This window comes from Haemaphysalis longicornis, unplaced genomic scaffold (genome assembly GCF_048455015.1).
Source record: "Haemaphysalis longicornis isolate Haplotype H1 unplaced genomic scaffold, Haemaphysalis longicornis Haplotype H1 scaffold_9, whole genome shotgun sequence".
Classification (NCBI taxonomy): domain Eukaryota; kingdom Metazoa; phylum Arthropoda; class Arachnida; order Ixodida; family Ixodidae; genus Haemaphysalis; species Haemaphysalis longicornis.
The window spans coordinates 34,298,584-34,306,544 of NW_027526460.1; the positions used below are offsets into that span (position 1 = coordinate 34,298,584).

Here is a 7,961-nt window from a genome sequence, read left to right on the forward strand (position 1 = left end):
ACAAAAAAAGCAACAATATTACTGTAAAGGTTCATCAAATTTGTTCTGTTATTATAAAATTGAACCCTTAAAAGATTAAATTGTTAGAGTGATTATTTAGAAGCTTCAGGCACGATGATAAAAAAAATGTTACCCTTTTTTATTGATTTTGGCTTCGAGACAAAAAGGAAGCCATATGGCTAGCTAAGCCAAGTAGGCGAGGAGCGTTGCTAGCGGCAATGGCGTGGCCCACGGCGGCCCGCGACAGCGACAGATTTCCCTCTAGTATATATTAGTATGAAACTCTATGATTTCTACAGAGCATCATTCATCATCATCATCACCACCGTTATTCATCATCCCATTTTAGTAGCCCTGAGTCCGCAAAGGCTTTTCCGCGAAATGTCACAATAGTCGCAAAGGAGATTACGCGGTCTCTACCTCAGATTCACGGGGGGTATGCAGGCTCAATCCTAAATAATGACGACTTTGTTCTGTTAGTGTTTTTCAAGTATTTGCTATTAGTTTCCGCCGACACACGACACACGATGTGCTAAGATGATTGGGGTACTGCTAAAGGCAATTAAAGCCTAAACATTTCTTTGCACTGTACGCGAAAGTTATGCGACGTTCAGTGCCAACTAAAAACGCTCAAACGTGTCGTTCATATTCGGGAGGGGTCATGAAGGCAACACAAAATTGTGAATCGTTCAAAATATCTGATGTTTTGTAGATTGTAATGCTCTCAGCGCTTGTCTTTCAACAAGCGATGCTGTGTTCATTGAGAAACTTACCGACTGAAGACAAAATTTCAAACCATCCGCTTCCTGTCACCAGCGGTGATGTGAGAGATGGAAGTACCTAAAACGAATAGTTAGTATGTTGACTCCATGTAGCATCCAAAAGCTGCAAACCAACAGGAACTGGAACTGAGGTTGCCATCATTAACAATAATATCTATGTCTAGTGCGCATTCCGTTACGAGTTTTCCAGCTACGGACAAGACAGCTCTCACCGAGGAGCTTGGGCTTGAATTCAACGTCTCAAGCCGACTTGAACTATCCATGCTGCTACAAGCACGAGTGGCTGAGGTTTAAGCATATTGGAAACGTGCACGAGACTACTTTTCAGTTCCCTCAATATGTCGCTGTCTGAGTCATAGACCCTGTATTCTGTCATTTCGCTGCTCGCAATGTTCTTTGCTCATCATCATCATCATCGTCGTTGTCGTCGTCGTCGTCGTCGTCGTACTCAGGTCCACTGCAGGATGAAGGCCTCTCCCATTGACCTCCAACCGCTCTTGTACTGCGATGCTCGAGTCCACAGTCGACCCCGATTTTTTTTTATTTCATCCCTTCATCGGGGCAATGGCCTTCCCCTTCTTCTAGAGCCATCTCTTGGTATCCACTCTGTTACCCTAATTGTCCACCGGTTGTCGGTTCGTCTCACTACATGGCCAGCACAAGTCCATTCCTTTTTCTTTATTTGAACTATGATATCGTCAACTCTAGTTTGTTCTCTGATCCAGGTAGCTCGTTTCCTGTCCCTGAGTGTTACTCCTAACAATATTCGTTCCATGACCTGTTGAGCCGACGTACGTTTGCTTTTTAATTGTTCAGTAAGACACCAAGTTTCAGTACGTTATAACCGGCAGTATGCACTGGCCGTAGATTTTTCTTTTAAGTGACACAGGTAGCTTACTTTTCATTATTTGGAGTACTTGCCGAGTGCTCCCCAACCCATACCTTTTCTCTTGCCTTTTTTTCTTTTTTCTTTTTCAGGTGCAGCATTCGGAAGAACGCAGTGCAGGGACATTAAAGAGCAGCCAAGGTCTTGTTTTCTTATACCAAGTCAACCAGCGGTCGGGCTTGTAGTTTCGTCGACCCCTTACAAGCTTACAGCACACCTTTCATTCGTCATAGCAAGACGCCACAAGGAGACCTCACATATACCTTTTGAAATTAAAACGTCTTTGGTTAACGCTTGCCTTTTCTATGCCACCCGAGCTCGCTGGATGCACCAGCCTGAGGATGGTGCAAGTGGATCAACCCAAATAAGCTACGTATCGCACTAAGGAATCGGGATGATAAGGAAACAGCACCTGTACAGAACGTTCGTTTGAGACGGAGAGCAAGAGCTACCCTCGTTTTGTGAAGCGTTCCTAACTACAGACAGACATTGCCAAGTACATCATGAGTTCCGCGGGGAAGCTGTCGAGGAACATTCGTAAATAAATCCTTATGCAGTGTCAGGAATTCCTTCGCAGCGCCTTGACGTTCGTCATCGGCCACAGAATCCACTAGCTTCACCCCCAACTGCACCTTCCCAGCACTGCACTGACATCACGGGTGGTGATATCACCCGTCGAGGGACAATCACTTCCGCGGTGACATCGCTTTCAAGGAATTCGCTGTATTTGATATGCCGTACTCAACAACTTCATGGTGTAACGTGACGCGCAGGTGCATGAACATTACGGATGCACAGATGGCTTGCATTATAATTTGCGAGCTTGCGGGAGGAGATCACAGCCGTTTTTTTTTAATATGTACAGCTTTTGCTTCAAAGTTGGCTTTGCCGCAGTTCACTTCCTCAATATTGCCCTTTGTGCAATTATACGGGGTCCGGTTACGGGCCCCATGTAAGAGGGGCGGTTGGAGCAGGTGAATGGCCTACGCGAAAGTAGATTATATCAAAACAGAAATAAACGCCAATAAACAGCGCGTTTCATAGGTACAAAGTTTAAGCTGATAAGTACGCCGATTGCTTCACCCCGCATTCCAGCAGCCGCTCCTCGTGTCAACGTCCGAGGGGATGTCGTCGTGTGATAGAGGGAGGCCCGGCAAACCGCGCTTGATCCCGTGACCAGTTTTCCTCAGGGCGCCAATAAAAATTTACTTCAATAAACACTTTCTGGCATAAAAAAATTATTCGATGAAAACCTTCTGACGGGCGCCAGTAAAAAGAAACAAGAAATTAAACATCACTTTCTTGCTGACGGGCACCACGAGGTGAGGTCGAATCATAAGAAGTAATAACGCCGTGAATGTAGACGATGTGTGTTACAAGATTCGGCTGGTTTAGTGGATGGTGAACGGCTGTTTGTCTAGAACACCGTTAGGCGCAGCAAAGAAGACGAAGGACGTAAAAGACAGGGACTGGCGCTACTTACAACTGAACTTTAATAACAACAGAGGGACATATATGAATAGAAAAAGAACACGTGTTCAATGACCATAGATCCGGTCATTCCGCAGCCCACCACGCACCCCGTCATCCCCGTCGTTTCCGTTTCGTGGCCGTTGAGAGTGACGGTAAAAAAATTGAAAACTATTCACGTGCCATCTTTTTTGGCGAAAGCAAGAGAGGAAAATGCGCGCACACAAAGAATGACGCCCTTCAGACACCGCACTCTCAATACGGCGAGCTGAAGCAGGCAATCCTTCAACGGCTATGTGTATTGTACGGGATCACCCAACAATTGAATATATTGGTATTCTATTCGAGCGTGTTTTATTATACATTTATATAATTTAGTAACATGGGCACATTTGGTGTAGGAACAGAAATTTGTCTCGGCCATACAGGACACGAAAAGTCATACGGAGCGTGAACGCCGGTTGCACGCAGGCGCGTGGAACGTAGCGCTCGGTCTAACTCGTCCCTTGTTCTCTTGCCTCCGCACGCTGGCGACCTAACCGGTCGAGTCTGCGGCAGAGTAACCGCTTTGGCAGGTCATCCTATTATGCGGCGGTAAGACAAGGTCACAAACCACAATAGATGATGCAGTAATTCAGTGAGCGGCCATGACAGCAGAAACACAGGACTGGGAGACATTCTGTCCCTCTTATATTCAAATGCTGGTTGATCATGACGCAGTATTCTAGCAGTGCACGTTTCTTCCAGTTACCGACAACCCCCGTTCAGGTCGCAGCCCATAGACGGATGCAGTGGCAATGCCCCATGCGATGAAAAGTCCTTGCCGCGATGATGATGGGCTGGGTCAACCCAGTGGCTCTACCTGGATCTACCCACTGACTCTGGATCTGCCTGGATCCAGAGCCAGTGGATCCAGGGTCATGGATCCTGGATCCATCTCTGGATCTACCTGTATCTACCCACTGGCTCTGGATCTACCCACTGGCCTAAACAGCCTGACCATTGGCACCAACATCGGACTAGAGGGCGGAGTGTTACGGCAGAGTGCTCTTGTCTGGTAGCGGCTGGTCTCGCCTTCGTTGATCGTGGTTTACAATCTGAGGACATCAGCGTTTTCACAGATTCACTAGCCAATCATGTCAACTGGGCGCAGTGCCGACCCCTATTTCCCCCAAGGTACGTATGCATAAGATTCAAAGCTACACGGCCCTTGTAAAAAGTTTAGCTCGTCGCAAAGTGTTTCTGTCTAGACGACGATGACAAAAAATTCAGACCCACGTACCACTAGCTTCGATGTAAACAAGGGTAGAAATCAGCCTTTAAAGCCGGATAAGGTAATGAAAGCCACATAAAGGCGTTTAATTCATCCTAAAAACAGTGCATCAGGACTCTTCTTTCCGTCGATTATACAGCACTCACTGCCGCCCCCTCATCGCCTGAAATTCGGACAGACAACACGCTCACTACAGCCGTAAAGGCGTAGAAGAAGTACCGGCTCTATTACGCCGTAGTTTTTGCACCTGACGCAGAATGGTACATTACCTCCGCGCTTTATTAAAAAACGTTTTTCCGTCCCGCATCATTTTTAAATGCGATAGCACTACAAAATGATGCACCTTGAATAACTTAGGGTACCCATTCTGGGGCGTAATTGTAGCATAACTGAAGGTACTCATACCCCTAGAGGCACAGGTCTGTTTCCTTTTCGCGGGGGCTGGCCAGAAGAAAACGATTGTGGCGCCCCCAGAGCTATCGCTGGAAGTCGGCTGGCCTAGCAGGATGGAGACCTGTCGGCGTCACATTATTGGTACTTTTACAGGATGGGCACGTCAACAACAGGTTATTCAGTTTTCTTGGCAATAACAGCAAATTTGCTGGTGAACGGTAATTGTAGCGTGGTGACCGCAATTGGTTCTTCGCAGGGCGAGGGCCTCTCCAAAGTGATTGAATTGGATTGAATAAACTTTATTTAAGCCGTCAGAACGACGTTTTTACGCGCCGCGGCGTGGGCCTCAGCGTAGTCCTGGTGGTTAGCTACTAGTCAGCCGAGATATAAGCTCGCCGTTGCCGACTCGCGAGTCTCAAAAGCCTTTCGAGCGCCCGCAGGACCTGCTGGGCGGCCAAGTATTGATGCGCGTAGGTGTAGCTCCTTGCGGCTTCTGCAAGCTGTGGCGGGATGGTTCTTGACGTCGCTTCTACAGGGTTCATGACACAGCCCCACAAGATGTGCTTCTGGTCTGCAGTCTCCCTGCAGCAGAGCTGGCACTTGTCGGTCGGGTACCCCCTCTTTACGACATCCTCCCAGGGAGGGAGGCCACTGCGGAGATCTGTTCCGCACGGTGGGATAAGAGCCTGTGTGGCGCGACGAATACCTTCCTTTTACTGCAGAAATTGTTCATTTGGGTCTCGTGTAAGCGGCGTCAGCGGCAGTGGAGTGATTGGCCGTCACCGAACAGTGAGCGGGGTAAGGATCACGACGAATTCGTAGAAGACGGATCGGAAAAAGAAATGCGTACAGCGTGGTGCGGATGCTTCTTGAGACAGTGGAGAGGCGAGGCGGTGTAAATGTCGTTTTTGCGCCGTAAAACCCGCCCATAGTTTTTGACTTGCACTATCAGAAGCTTGAAGGAAAGCTGGCGCTAGCGCCTGTAGCCCGTCCCGCATGGCTGAGAGCAAGCACATATAGCGCTCAAACAACATGGTAATAGAGAATTTTACATTCTTTCTATTCCGTATGTTCAGTATGTACCGTGCGTACCGGTACTGCGATTAGGTACTGCGGTACTGCAATTAGGTACCGGTACTGCGCAGTACCGGTACCGGTACTGCGGGCACTGCGATTAGGGCTGCACATGCACCAGAACGAAAGCAGGACGAGGAGGAGTGAAACTTTATTTTTGATCAGAATAAAAGAGAGTTAGGGCCTGTGGCCCTCCGCACAGGTGCAGTCCCTATTCCGGGACCCCATTTGTCAAGGCCGCCACCCTCGCCCGTCGAACTAGAGCCCTTTGAGACTCCAGCCCCGAGCAATTGAGCAAGGCTGGCTCCCATGCCTCTCTGGTAGGGGAAGGGTTGGGGGATAACGCAGGGTTGCGCTGGCATGCCCACACCATGTGGAAGGTGTCGGACACCTCCCCACAGTGCAGACACCGCCCATCTGTTTTAGGGTCGAAATGCTTTGCTACTGCAGGGCACATAAATGTGTTCGTCTGCAGGCGCCGCAGTATTCGCTCATCGGCCTTGCTCAGACCCTTTGCAGGGGCTGGGTAAAGCCGGCGGTTATCGCAGTAATGTTTGACGATTTCTCTAAACCGCAGAAGTGGTTTGCTAATCTCCGAGCCGGGAGAGCATGGGTGAGGCGCCCGGTGGGTAAGCGCTCGGGCAGCCGCGTGCGCGGCCTCGTTACCTCTCAGACCCTGATGCCCCGGAGACCACACAATTTCTTTAGGTGCGGGGTCTACGAACCGCACCACTCGTTTTAAAATTCTGTAGGCCAAGGGTGGTACCGTGCCCGCTAAATACCTTTCACAGGCTCGGCGAGAGTCCGTTATTGTTGTCCTTGACTTCGGGTCCGAGGCGGCGAGCGCTATGGCAATCGCCTCGGCTTGCGTGGAGTTAGGAGCCCGGTAGGAGAGCCCATCGACTTGCTGGTCCCTGTGAATTACAGCGGCAGTGAAGAACCCTAGAGGCGACGGTCCTGCCACATCAACGTAGAACACACCTCGCCCATTTCCGTATTTCCTTTCCAGGGTCTTAGCGCGTGCTTCCCTCCTGCCTTCGTGAGTGTGCTTTTGCATGTTACGCGGAAGTGGATGCACCCAGAGCCTGTGCCGCCACAACTCTGGGAGTTTGCACGTCTCCTCTGGGATGCACTCATGTTTGATTTGTAGGCGATTAAGCAAGTGACGCCCGGACGCCGTTTGTGCGAGTCTATTGTACTGATTTGTGAGATGAGCCTATTTCAGCTCTTGATACGAATTGAGCACTCCCAGCGCCGATAACCTGGTGTTGGAGGTAGCCACCGGGAGGTCAAGGGCTCGTTTTGTGGCCTTCCTAATGATGACGTCAATGCGAGTATCGTGTTGTTTGTTCGTACGGAGGTAGGGTACGGAGAAGAGGATCCTACTGGTTACGAAGGCATGGGCGAGCCGGAGCGCGTCTCTGCCCCGTAACCCTCCGCGCTTGTTGGATACGCGTTGTATCATTTGTCCGACCTGTTCACCTGTTCGCTTCAGTTTGGCAATGGTGGTCTCTGGACTAAGTTTGTTGTGAATAAGCAGGCCCAGTATCCTAATTTCTTCCACTTCTCTGATAGAACCACCAGTTAAAGAGATGCAAAGCCTTGTGTTCTCTTTAGGATTGGGTTTAATGTGCAAAAGTTCTGATTTTGTTGGGGCACATTGGAGGCCGCAGTCATTAGCATAGCTTTCGACAATGCTGGCAGCCCTTTGAAGGCGGTCCTCCATTTCCCCAAGGCTGCCTTCTGTGCTCCAGATTGTTATGTCATCGGCGTAAAGGGCATGTTGTATACCCTCTACCCGAGCTAATTTGTGCGGCAGCTGCATCATAGCGATGTTAAAGAGTAGCTGCGATAGAACCGCTCCTTGTGGAGTACCCCTTGTACCCATGTAATATGGACCGTACTCCTCATCTTCAATCTTCAGGAATGCTTGACGCTTGGAGAGGAAATCTCTGACGTACGCGAAGGCTTTCTGACCACAATTCGTTCTACTTAAGTTTTCTAGTATGCTGCTGTGCCGGACGTTGTCAAATGCCCCCTTGAGATCTAGGGCAAGGATGGCTTTATCGTTTTGTCGCATTGT

General features: G+C 49.3%; 1 pseudogene; it reads right to left on the bottom strand.

Annotated features, from left to right (window-relative positions):
* Nucleotides 1-6,089: 6,089 nt before the first annotated feature.
* Nucleotides 6,090-7,766, bottom strand: LOC144152892 (uncharacterized; annotated as a pseudogene).
* Between the last annotated feature and the right edge of the window lie 195 nt (nt 7,767-7,961).